The sequence below is a fragment of the Callithrix jacchus genome, chromosome 9 (genome assembly GCF_049354715.1).
Source record: "Callithrix jacchus isolate 240 chromosome 9, calJac240_pri, whole genome shotgun sequence".
NCBI classification, from domain to species: domain Eukaryota; kingdom Metazoa; phylum Chordata; class Mammalia; order Primates; family Cebidae; genus Callithrix; species Callithrix jacchus.
Genome location: NC_133510.1, coordinates 87128730 through 87141413, shown reverse-complemented (window position 1 = coordinate 87141413; position 12684 = coordinate 87128730). Strand labels below are relative to the sequence as shown.

Here is a 12684-nt window from a genome sequence, read left to right as displayed (position 1 = left end):
ATCATTAGGGTGATTGTACTACTTTCTGCACAGATCTTGCTATCATGAGGAGGGGGATGGAAGAATATACTCAGGTTTGGGGATGATGGTTGTTTCAGCTGATGTTCAATTAAGAAAGTACAATCACGGCCGGGCGCGGTGGCTCAAGCCTGTAATCCCAGCACTTTGGGAGGCCGAGGCAGGTGGATCACGAGATCAAGAGATCGAGACCATCCTGGTCAACATGGTGAAACCCCGTCTCTACTAAAAATACAGAAAATCAGCTGGGCATGGTGGCATGTGCCTGTAATCCCAGCTACTCAGGAGGCTGGGGCAGGAGAATTGCCTGAACCCAGGAGGCAGAGGTTGCGGCGAGCCGAGATCACGCCATTGCACTCCAGCCTGGGTAACAAGCGCGAAACTCCGTCTCAAAAAAAAAAAAAAAAAAGAAAGTACAATCACTATGATGATTATGGGATAGGTATTTATCACAGAGATTAGAGTTTGCCCAATTGCGGGAGGAGATGGGGAAGAAAAGTATGAAAGGTAACTTAAAGATGAGAGAAAAGATACTCATTAGCCCTGGAACAGAAGAAAAAGGTGTATCTGGAAAAGCTGAAAATTAGAAATATCTATATACAGTTGCTTGATTGAAACTAAAGAAGGGGACTGATATGGAAATTTAGATTTTTCATGGTTTCTGCCACTGTAAGATTACAGCAAAGTTCTTGGTAGTGGGCTTGTATCAGGGAAGATAATTAGAGAAAAGAGTTGCATAAGTGGGAAAGGTTGAAGACAAATTGGAGCTCATTCTTAAATATACATCTGCCTTTTATCATCTCTAACTGAGAATGATCTTCAGAAAGTGAAGGTCATTCACTTTTGACTCTCCAATTTTGTCTGCTTTTACTTTTGGCCAACTCTACGCTGGCACTTTGAAAGAAGATCAGCTATAGCCAACATAGATTTTGGCAAAACCAAATCAACAATAGAATAATCTAGCACACAGGAGAAGGTCAACTTCTGGAAGGAATGTTGAGGTGATGAGAAAGCTTAGTTTAAGTGCATACCAGACCCTGAGAGTTCAGTCAAAAACTGAGTTAACAGCAAGGCATGGAATTCCAATATGAGTGAGCTTTATAGGGATGTTCCTGGGATAATACAACATTAGATAGAGACAACACAGATGTCCCAGTGGTAAGGAATTAGGTTTTAGTTTAACAGAATTTATGTTTATTTTTTTGAATAGCTCTTTTTTAATGGTAAAATCTTATGAAAGATGCACCTTTCTTCCTCTAAGCATATGTGAACTTAACACATCTTAGGTTTGTCTCCAAGATTATTCTCTTCTATTTCCCACCTAAACATTTGTGTTCCATGGACTCCTAATTTTATTCCTTTGTGAAAATTATATACCAGCACACATGAATACATCTCAAAACAATAATTTGCTTGCAAATGTCTCATTAATATTATCCTACTATAAAAGTCCTTCTAAAATGTTTTTTCCCTTAATATTTGGTTTGAAATTTGCTTCAGTTGGTACACATGCTTTAATTTATACATTTTAATTGTTATATTACGCTATTTTATTTCTTTTATGTATAAACCATATGTACTGTATCATTTATTTTAGTATATTCTATTGCAGGCACTCAGCGAAATAAAATTACATTGTACTGTTATTGGGCATTTAGTCTGTTTCCAGTATTTCACTGTTGCATTCAATGCTGCCATAACATTCTTGAGCATTTGACCTTGTGCATGTGTAAAAGCTCTTCTGAGATATGTAACTACAGTTCAAAATCTAGGAACAATTGATCTTGACTGTTGGATCAAGGATTGTTGTTGAAGATGTCATTGAGTACGTCTGCAAGGATGGTAGACTTTCAGGATTTGGAGATGGCATAAGGACATCTGGAATGAGAGGAGCATGAAGGGAGAGTCTTAGAGAAAGCAGAGAGGATTAAACAGAGGGAGGTGCATACTGAGAGAGTCTGTCCTTTCTCAAAGTGTTGCCCGTAGTGAAGGCAGCCCTAATTGTGTCCAGACGGGATGTAGAGAAGCTAGAAACGGATCTTAAAAACTTTGAGATCCAAAAGATAATTCCTATAGCATGTGGAAAGGATAGAAGATTAAGAAAATTTTGAGAATCAACCCATAGTCCCAGAAATATTTACTATGTACAGAGGTAAATCTAAAGGCAAACTGAATATCCATAGTGTTCTGTGATGCAGTTGGCCGATAGTATCCATCATAGCTGGAGAATACTTTACGTTGAAGATTCCAAAGATGAAATTCATGCTTCTGTAGTTAGAGGTCAGTGAACCCATATGCCATGGGGAAACATTTTCTGATTTTGTTTCTCAAAGTTAGTTTTGGTACGCATACAATGCATTTTAGATGTTTGCTTCTGTATTCTTTTCCCCAATCCTCAATTCTTCCTGAGAACTAAATTTTATAGTTCTGATCCTTGGAGGAAAGTCTATAATGATGGATGTGAGACATACAGATGCTGTGAAAGATGTGGCCTGGGTGAAAAAAAGACATTTTTTCTTGTTTATTACTGAATTCTTCCATCAATCAGACTTTGGTCTTACAGGAGTAGAACTAAAGAGAAACTGTGAAAGCCCTACACTGCTGCACAGATCATGCTGGAAGTGTACATTATATAGCTGTTGAGAGCTCAGGAACTCAATTTTGCAGTGGCTCCTGAGATACGATGTTAAATATCTAGTCTACAGTCCCTATAGATAAGAAGACAAAATGGAGGAATCCAAACATTGAGAAAGAAACAGAAAACAGAGCAATTGGGACTAACAAGGACTCCTTTGCTGATCCTCTCTGGCCACAAGGAAGCAATTTCCTTGGTTGTGTGGTCAAATGCTGAAGAAATCTGTAGTGCGTCTTGGGACTACACAGTTAATGTGTGGGATGTTGAGTTCAGCAGTCTTAACTTTGTCAGGAAATAAAGTATAATATTTTCTATTCTTCACTTTGTAAATGTTTAGCATCTGGAAGCAAAGATATGCATGTAAAACTGTGGGATTCCCAAACTAGAGATAGTTTTTTGCTGTTGTTGTTTCTAACCTCATATACAGGCTGGGTGACATCACTAAAACGGTCTTCTATTCATGAAGCTGATTTCAGGATGTTTAGGTGAGGTTGTCAAGCTGTGGAATACAAGAAGTTGTAAGGCTAGATCATTCTATGATTTAGCTGCTCATAAAGATGAAGTTCTGAGTGTAGACTAGAAAAATACGGGGCTACTTCTCAGAGGAAGAGCAGACAGAATGTTATATTCCTACAGATATTCACCTACTGCTTCCCATGTGGGTCATGAAAGTGCATGATAATTTGATTATAGAGATTCTTTCTATAAATACTGGTAGAGAATCATGAAATTACATTGATACAGATGCAGAAAGCATCCTTCTAGATTAAAGTTTATATAATGGTTTCACCCTTTATAATAGTTAACATATCACTTTTTCATTTTATATTTATAATACAATAGCCTGTGTATATAAAATATAAAATGTGCCCTGCATTCACTACTCTGTACACACTCTTCAAATTAAACTGAATTTTTAATTTCTTTTTTTGTAACTTTCTTTTTAAAGGTATCAATTTGACTTAAGATTGTCTTTTTGAAATTCTATAAAAGACTATGTTGCCAATACAAAAACAGAAAATAGAAACCTTAATTTTTAAAGACAGTGTGAGTGGTAAAGTTGTACCACCTGTCCTTAGGTGCCACAGGCAAAAGACCCAGGAAAGAGCTGAGGTTGCAGTTCAAGTCTGAAGACAACCTATTTCAGAAATCAGGAAGAGCAGATGAAGTCTGAATATGGTCTGACAGAAAATTTTCACTTGCTGGGCCTTGAGGTGATGATGGAATAGGAGTTATCAAGTCTTTTGTTCTATTGAGGCTTTCAACTAATTAGGTGAGACCAATTCACATTATGTAAGGTAATCTGCTTTACTCGAAGTCCTATAATTTTAATGTAAATCCCATCTAAAAACACCCTCACGTAATATCAAGAATAAAGTTTGACTGAATATCTGTGTAATGTGGCCCAGCCAAGTTGACACGTAAAATTAACCATCACGTAGAGAAAATACTTTAAGTTAGAGAAAAGAGCTAAATAACGAGAACACATGGACGCATAGCGTGGAAAAACACACACTGGAGCCTGTTGGAGGCTGGAAGGTTGGAGAAGGGAGAGGATCAGGAAAATAAACTAATGGATATTAGGCTTAATACCTGGTGATAAAATAATCTGTATAAAAAATGCCCACATTCATCTATGTGACAAACCTGCATATCCTGCACATTCTGAGAAAGGTGTGTATGCTATCTAGGAATTTCCAATCAAAGGGCTAGAGAACATTATGACCAGGGAATACCTGACACAGAAGTCATATATTATTCAATGAGTATGACTCAGGTTAAGACAGAATTAAAAACATGAATGGTATAAGAAGAAAAACAAACTCAGTTTCTCCCATTATACTCTCACAACATGCTTCTGACACTACATGTGTGAGGAATTTCTCCAACCAGCAAGCAAGAAATAATTCTGTAGCAGACACCAGCAGAGTGTCTTCTACTCCAATTCAGTTCTGACACTCTCTAACCTGCAATAGCATCACATCCCACAGGTTGAAGACACAGGACCATAGGATGGCCCACATGTCAGACACCAATCACAAATTCAGGCCTCCAGAATGTCAGACCAACTGGCTCTGCTTCAAGTTTGGTTTCCACAACCTCCTTTTTGGGCTCCATTAATTTGCTATAGTAACTCACAGAAAGGGAAACAAAGGGATATGTAAGGTGAGATCTGGAAGGATCCTGAGGGCAGGAGCTTCAGTTCCCATGGAGTTGGGGTGTGCCACCCTCCCAACACATGAAGTCCTCTTCCTCCTCCTGTAAGCCCCCATCAGTTCACTTGTCCAGAAGTTCACAGTAGCCCCTCCTCTTGGGCCTTTTTTGGAGACTTCATCTTACAGGCATGGTTGAAGCATGGACAACCATGTAGAAATGTGGTTGGACAAACACGGTGTGATCTCATACTAGTAGACTGAGTGGGAACACCCAGCAAGGTCTGCCTGTTCAGATTCTTCTTGGCATCTGTACAATATTCTTTCCTTCTGAGTATGGGGCATGAACCCTTCTGAAAAGAGTCTATGACTTACAATCACGCAAAGTCAGTCAGAAAATATCTTGATGGCCAGCTCCAAGTCATAAAGGCAAAGGAAGAATATATTTTAAGTTTTTCATGGATGGCCTTGAGTAGAAAAAGGAGCAGGTGAAAGGAAAGCAGGAGAAGGTCAGAGAGATTCTATTTTCTGAGTCTTGTTTCTAAGGCCTAAAGTGCCCCAACATTATAATCAGAGACTTTCACCTTTACCACCAGGAATCTGTTCCAAAGTTGATTCAGGAATCAAAGATAAAAAAAGAGATTCTTTAGCAAAATATATTGTTTCAGTCACTTAGCAAATAACGAGGGCTATGGGAGTTATGAGATGGAAACCATGGAATAAAACCAATACACACACACATATAATATCACATGTTATAAAATGAAGAAAACTATTATTTTTTTTAACCAATAGAATCCTTACCTCTTCCTTAAAGTGAGGAATAATGTGATAGTACAGGCTTTTGTGTATGTTTAAGTTAACACAAGATTTGCTTCGTAAACACAACAAAGACTTTAACCCAAAAGGTGGAACCTAATTATGTCAATATATTTATTTTACATTTCAAAGACTGACTCTAATTATGTCATATTTATTTTGTTTTGAAAAATTTTTAACATTTTAATTAAGCATATATATATAAATGCTATATATATATGAATATAGATTTATAGGCTTATATAGATAAATAATCTCCAGATTAGTACCCAACAGTGGGATTTTTATTTATCTGTTTAAATGCAGTTTCTGAAAAAATTAGGCAAGACTGGTGCCATTTTCACCTAAAAATGGCAATTTTTTTCTGGATAGTAATTTTTTTCTTCTAAATCTAAAGCCATGCTGATAATTTATTTTTAATAAGAATGCTGTTTCTCCTCCGCCAGCCCCCAACCCCTGCTATCCCTCTCCTAGCCTCCCACCCTCCAATAGGCCCCAGTGTATGATATTCCCCTCCCTGTGTCCATGTGCTCTCTCTGTTCAACATCTCCTTATGAGTGAGAACATGCTGGAGGGACAGCATTAGGAAAAATACCTAATGTAGATGACAGGGTGATGGACACAGCAAACCACCATGGCATGTGTATACCTATATAACAAACCTGCACGTTCTGCACATGTACCTCAGAACTTAAAGAATAATTAAAAAAAAAAAGAATGCTGTTTATTTCAACGAGAGTTTTCATAGTTCTTAGCATAACTTCATATAATCAAGGATTTACAAAATTTTCACTTTTTTCTAGACAGATTTCTACCTTTGATTCTATTAAAATAAAAACATTAAGATATCATTAATGAAATTATCCTATGTAAAAATTATTTTTTTTACTCTGTTATTTGGCACCAATCTTTCCTTCAGTTTGGTTCAAATTGAACTTATTTACAGACAAATTTTCTTAAAATGTCTAACATATGGATACAAAATCTCTTATCAATCACTTAGGATCATCAGAGTAGACCTCTAGAGAATAGTTATGTATATACTTCTAAATTACCCTGTTGTCTGCAGTTTCTCTTACTGGCTTTTAATTCTTTATGCCTTTAATTCCTGTATGTGTCTATCATGGTTAATGCAGACATTCCACAACAATTTATGTTTCTTCTCAGAGATTTTTGTGTGGTTTGTGTTTTTTGTTGTTATTGTTGTTACAAAGAACAAAAACTTACTCAAATAAACTCAAGCTAGTATTTTTTTAATATGTCACTATAGTTCCACAGACACCCATAGACAGACCAAGATATATCCAGACCTCCTGTAGAGTGCAAGTGGGCTAGAAATTCTTTCAGTCATTAGATCTCAGTTCTTTTCTGTGTGCCTAAATTATTTTGTCATTTTAACTTTACGGCCTAATCTAAAAATTTTATGTTTTTTACCTCAAGTGTCAATAGAAACAGATTTAGTCTCATGGTTTCCGAATTCTAAATTCCTAAAAGGTAAATCTAATTGCCCTAAGTTATATTTTGATTAGGGCTTCAAAAGTTATAGAAAATGAAGCAGTCTACATCTTCTTCATACTTAACATTAAAAGAGTATGTCTTATATATTTTAGAACCCCATTTCCTCTAGCTCAACTATTAAGGTGTCTTCTATCTCATGTTATTCCCTACAATTTTAACTGATTTTATTTCATTTTCCAGGACACAATTGTGCTTTTTATAACTTTTAGAAATGAGGATGAGGTGCCTGTAAGATATTAGTGAGAATGACAGAGAATAGTAAGGAAGAATGAAAAAATCACAGACTTGGGAATTAGGTAGACCAGATTTGTAATCTTGGTTAATTCATAAATTATTTGTCAGTGTGAAATTCACTTAAGCTCTAAAAAGCTTTAGGTTCTTTATCTGAAAAATATGTGGATTTTTACAGTTAAAATAGAATCATTCAAGAATAGGATAAGAAACCTGACAAGATGGCATGTTTTTTCATGAATTCCTGAGAACCCAGAAACTAGTCTGATTCTTGGTGCAATAAGAACTATGCTATCTCAGCACACTCCGAATAGTTTCAAAGTGTGTCCTTCAGTGATTTTAGCTTATTTTTCACATAATTATTATTTTACAACATATTCTTTTCATAGTATTATCGGGACATTCAGATAAGATCTAATTGCTAAACAGGAAAAAACTATTATAGATATTTATACTAAAATACTATATTTAAGGGCGCTGGAATGCTACTGGGGCTAACTTTCGTATCTGCTTATCATTTTCTAAAAAAGTACTTTGAACCTAGAATGAAAACAGATCTATATTCTGGGTTTTTCCAGTATGGATATGTTTTGTGCTTTTTGTAGCATCAGACCAGTAATATGCTTGTTTGTGCTGTTCTGTGCTATTTGTAGCATCAGACCAGTAATATGCTTGTGGTTAGACAAAATTCTAGTGGCTGTCATCAGTGGGAAAGTTGGTATAGAGGAAATTAACTTGAGGCAAGGAAATAATAACAGCCTGAAACATGTATTTTCATTTTTATTTAGACAGTAATTTTCCCAGTCAATAATAGCATTTGTGGTGCCATTGATTTGAGATTTGGTTTCAACAAAATTCCCTATTATAGATGTTATTAATTTCCTTCAGAAGCCACAGACTACCACATGTTTGATTATCTCTTTCAGAATAACACACAAAATTTTACTTTCAGTGGGGAAAATGCAAAATAGGATATCTAAAAAAATTTCTGTGAAAACTGGATATTCTTTAGTGCAAAACTTTGGTTTTAAAGTCAAAATTAAATTTTATAGGAACCCAAAACTTAAAAACTCAAAGCTGAAAAACAAATTATATTTAGTCCTTAAAACTATCACATCTTGTACCCTACATATTACTTACCAAATTTATATTACAAATTTCATTTAGCTTTTGATATAACATTTAGCAATTCATGGCCTAGAAAGAGTAATGGTACTGAAATGCAAAATAAGGCCACTTAAAATGTATACAGTAGAAATGTTTATATTTCTACTTCACTTTTTAAATGGCAAATGTTTACTTATATGTCCATAAGAACCCTATCCCTTATGCTTTTCAGAAAAGCCAGGGTCTCTGTCATTCCTCAATACCAAAGTGGCATGTCTATGTGTTGTGCTCTCCATTTAACTGTGTCTAGCTGTCCCTGGACCAAGCCTATGTCTAGACCAGACAATTAAGCAGCTAGCACATTTATGCCATGCAAATTGGCCTTCTGGCCCTTGGATGAAATCAAACTGATATTAATACTACCACCCAAGGATTGGAAAGACACTGAAAAAGTAGCCTCAGGTAATCTGGATTACACAATTGGAATTCGGAATGATGAACTGAATCTATGAAAGGAGAAATTCCTCCTGTGCTAGAAGGTAGTTCTGTAGAATGCAGTGGAAATATGTAATGTCCTCACATTAAAAGGGAGATATCAACAGTTTTTCTACATAAAGGTGGAGTGACTACAAATCCCCATAAATCAGGTTTCAAATGAAAGAAAACGGCCAGTGGAAAAAGAAGTTGCTTAGTACAAATCCATCAAAGTGAAACTAAAATCCAGGAGAAGGGAAAGGGATTTTTAAATACCATAAATGGTATTGTTGTCAGGAAACTCTTGGGAAGTACGGGGAAGTCCTCACATACCTTTTTGTCATAATTGGAAATGTGTAAACTATGAAAAATGATTGCTTGTGACAGAAGAGTTCAGCGAGAAAAAATATATATAAAATGGAAATTAAGCTGCAAAACAGACTGTGAGAAAATCTTACAACACCACCAAAAGAAGGATTCAGGGTACTTTCTCCTGGTCTGGATTTACTTGAACTCTATACTGAGTGAGCAATTGAGCAAATGAGAATGGCAGCAGATATATAAAATAAAATTTAAATATAAAAAGTTCCACAATAGGCAAGTGAAAGAGTTAAGAACGCCTAGGGAATTAGAGAGATCTAGTAGTGACTACCCTCTTTTGAGCTGTATAACTTAGTCCATGAAAGATTAAAATATTTCACTTGCACTGTTGAAGTTAAACACCAAGAAAGTATAATCTACCCTGGATTATGATTTGTCTTAATAATAAACTATTGAAAGACATCCAACAGTACAACATAATATCGTGTTACTTCTTCGTTTACCTCTCCTATGATTTTACTGGGTCCTTGTAATTGGTTATAATTCATGTTTTTAGTGTGTCAAATTGGTCTGAATATATTTATTATATCAAACTTCTCAGGTTGGCAGTAATGTTGAGTACTTAGACTGGATGGTAAGCCAAGCCTCTACTCCTCTTTTCACTTAAATTTTAGATACTGCATTACAGAATATAAGGGAAAATGTGATTCACATTAACGTAGAATATTTCACACCTAATTTTCAAATTCATAGTGAAATGACACTAACTAGTAAGTATTTTGTTTACTTCTGCATAACCAAGTTGTCTTCCATTTACTATATAAATGTTACTTTTAAAGTATTATAAATTTTAAGTCTGCTTTTTGAAGTCTAGATTTCTTAAAGAAAACAAATATATCTATTTTCCTAAGAGAGTGAAATACAGTATTTATACACAACAGTGCATAAAATTGTATAATGCAGCATATCAAATGACTAAAATCATTGCTATGTAATCACCATCTAGGTTGAGAAGAAAATTGTCACCTCTCCAAAAGTCACTCATGATTTCCTGTCTGAAGACGTACCCTCTCCCAGGAGTAACTACCCTGCTAACTTTTATAGTAATTGGCTTTTACTTTTCTTTGTATTTTTACCATCAATATGTGTGCCCAAAAGATCCTACTAATAACACATATGATGGCTTTGATGGTAATTACTTTCGTGTTTTTATTCTAGTTTTACTGGCCATTTGTATGTTTCTGTAACCGTATTATTTATTTATTTAGCGACAGGGTCTCACTCTGTCACTCAGGCTGCAGTGCAGTGGTGCCATCATAGTTCACTTAGCCTCAAACTCCTGTGCTCAAGCCATATTCCCACCTCAGCCTCCTGAGTAGCTGGGATTCCAACTATGAACCACTGCTCCTGGCTATCAATGTATCTTTGACCTTTTTAGAAATGTACTTGCAATGCATATTTTATTATGTGTTAGTATCACATGCAATGGTACAAGTTCCTAGGCAATTTCATTCAATAAAAAGAAAATGTTGCCGAAAAGAACACATATCTAGAATAGCTAGTGCCTCTAGGATTTAAGGAGAAGATTAAAAAAATGAAAGAAGATAAACACTTAAAAATAATTGAAGAAAGTTTCTCTAAGTTCAAGAGACTAAATCTAAGACTGAAAGAGATTGGAAAATTCAGGATGAATAAATAGTAAAGAAACAAAACAAGTAAACTCTCCCTAAACCAAACCAAACACAAAACAAGAACTCTAGCATATCCTGGTCAAATCACTGAAGTGTAACCACAAAGAGAAAACATATCTGATGTGCTTTCAGGCACAACAAATAACTATTAGTACTTATAAAGTATAAAACCATCATTCTCAGCACATTGACACAAGAACACAAAACCAAACACTGCATGTTCTCACTCATAAGTGGGTGTTGAACAAAGAGAACGGATGGACACAGGGAGGGGAATGTCACACATGAGGGCTTGGGGGGTGGGGGCCTAGGGGAAAATAGCAGGGGATGGGGGGATTGGGGAGGGATAGCATTAGGAGAAATACCTAATGTAGGTGACAGGGCAATGGATGTAGCAAACCACCACAATGGCACTTGTATACCTATGTAACAAACCTGCATGATCTGCACATGTACCCTAGAACTTAAAGTATAATAAATTTTTTAAAAAGCATAAAATATTAGTCTGGCATTACAAACTTGATTATTAACTAATATTCACAGATAATGGAGAGAATATGACTATAACCAAATTATGCAATATCCTTCCAAGGTATCTATAATGAAAGGAAAAGAAAAATCCATGCAAATAAAATTTTAGAGACATCAGATAGGCACCACATCTAAGGAAAACACTTGAAATATAATTTCAAGAAAAGTCAGGCTTCAGTGGAATGATAAACTAGCAATAATGACTCTAACAGATCTCCTGCAACAAAGCTTAAATACAAGCCTCAAAAAAGTCAAACTTACTCACAAATAACTTACATCTTTAGCCATAAGAAAATCATACAAGATCCAACATAAACTCAAAATTTACTAAAATTGAAAAAAATAAAAAATGTAATCTATGATTAGGACGAAGTTAACAGCAATTTAGAAATGGTACTCGAATGACCAGTGACTGATGATATAGCAATATAAATTATCAAAACTGAAGCACAGAGAAGCAAAAGACTGAAAAAAATAATATGGGAAATTCAATGAGCTGTGGAACAATATCAATTGCTCTAAGAAATGTATTTGGAGACCCAGAAGGAGGGTTACAAATAAATATTGGAAAAAATAGTTTCTGGAGTGACCTCTGTCTGTTGTCCTTTATACCTTCAGGTCCTATCATGTGAATGACAATGTCTTACTTTTTGCTTTTATTTATACTAACTTTAGGTTGGGGCTTCAGCTTTACTAACTTGGACAAGGGGAATGTTATCATGCTTTCACAGAACACGTGGACTGCCGGCCACAGGCTGACAGCCTTTTTAGCAACCTTATCTTTATGCTTTTAAAGAGGTTGCAATTATGTCAATTGTATCTCTATGTTTAGAACTTTATTGCACACTTGAGGAAGTAGACGATATGGATATCTGGAATTTCTCTATGTAAATTGCATATTATTCATAATAATATGTTTTCATAAGTATATAGACCATGCCCCAAAGTGCAATGGCCAGTTTTTATCAAAATATTTTGCAAATGTTTAATAAGGTTCATGTATTTATAGCCAGGAAGATCTTCAGTACCTTCCAGTTTACCTCTTACAATGGACCAGTAACCTTATTAGGACCAGTTACTTGCAGTGTCCCAATTTATGGTATCTGAGTTTAGGTAGGAATTTTGAAAATATGGCAGCATTAAGAAGCTGTGGAAGGAGTTTTTCAACAGAAGAAACATAAAGCAA

General features: G+C 35.5%; 1 long non-coding RNA gene and 1 pseudogene across 2 annotated transcripts in view; one reads left to right on the top strand and one right to left on the bottom strand.

Moving 5' to 3' along the window:
* LOC144577779 (uncharacterized) overlaps nucleotides 1–12684 on the bottom strand; it is a 174588-nt gene that overhangs the window by 58070 nt on the left and 103834 nt on the right. The gene's annotated exons all lie outside the window — the stretch shown is intronic.
* Nucleotides 2211–3204, top strand: LOC100393806 (ribosome biogenesis protein WDR12 pseudogene; annotated as a pseudogene).